Here is a 1192-nt window from a genome sequence, read left to right as displayed (position 1 = left end):
GCCCTCAGACCCAACCCCTCCAACCGCAACAAGGACAGAACGCCAATGGTGCTCACCTTCCACCCTACCAACCTTTGCATAAACCAAATCATCCCCCGACATTTCCGCCACCTCCAAACAGACCCCACCACCAGGGATATATTCCCTCCCCACCCCTCGCCTCCTTCCGCAAAGACCGTTCCCTCCGTGACTACCCAGTCAGGTCCACGCACCCCTACGACCCACCCTCCCATCCTGACACTTTCCCCTGCCACCGCAGGAACTGTAAAACCTGTGCCCACACCTCCCCCCTCACCTCCATCCAAGGCCCTAAAGAAGCCTTCCAAATCCATCAAAGTTTTACCTGCACATCCACCAATATCATGTATTGTATCCGTTGCTCCCGATGTGGTCTCCTCTACATTGGGGAGACTGGGCGCCTCTTAGCAGAGCGCTTTAGACAACATCTCCGAGACACCCGCACCAATCAACCAAACCGCCCCGTGGCTCAATATTTCAACTCCCCCTCCCACTCTGCCGAGGATATGGAGGTGCTGGGCCTCCTTCACCGCCGCTCCCTCACCACCAGACGTATGGAAGAAGAACGCCTCATCTTCAGCCTCAGAACACTTCAACCCCAGGGCATCAATGTGGATTTTAACAGCTTCCTCATTTCCCCTTCCCCCACCTTATCCTAGTTTCTAACCTCCAGCAACAATATCCCCTTGACTTGTCCGGACTTGTCCGACCTACCTTTTCCACCTATCCACTCCACCCTCTCCTCCCTGACCTATCATCTTCATCTCCTCCCCCACTGACCTATTGTACTCTATGCTACTCTATCCCCACTCCCACCCTCCTCTAGCTTACCTCTCCACGCTTCAGGCTCTCTGCCTTTATTCCTGATGAAGGGCTTTTGCCCGAAACGTCGACTTTGCCTGTCCTCGGATGCTGCCTGAATTGCTGTGCTCTTCCATCACCACTGATCCAGAATCTGGTTTCCAGCATCTGCAGTCATTGTTTTTACCTCATTATCAGATGAAGGTCAACCATTAAAGCAAAACAATTCAAAGACGTTTCTGATATCTTTGAAATAATAATAAAACCATATAAATCCACTGCTCACTCTCCAAAATCGCATGGAACATTACAAAAGGAGCAGGAGTGGACACGGGACTATTGGGTAAATTAGGATTTATATTTGGGTGGTTGC

Source organism: Chiloscyllium plagiosum, chromosome 37 (genome assembly GCF_004010195.1).
Source record: "Chiloscyllium plagiosum isolate BGI_BamShark_2017 chromosome 37, ASM401019v2, whole genome shotgun sequence".
NCBI classification, from domain to species: Eukaryota; Metazoa; Chordata; class Chondrichthyes; order Orectolobiformes; family Hemiscylliidae; genus Chiloscyllium; species Chiloscyllium plagiosum.
Note: the sequence above shows the minus strand (reverse complement) of the source record.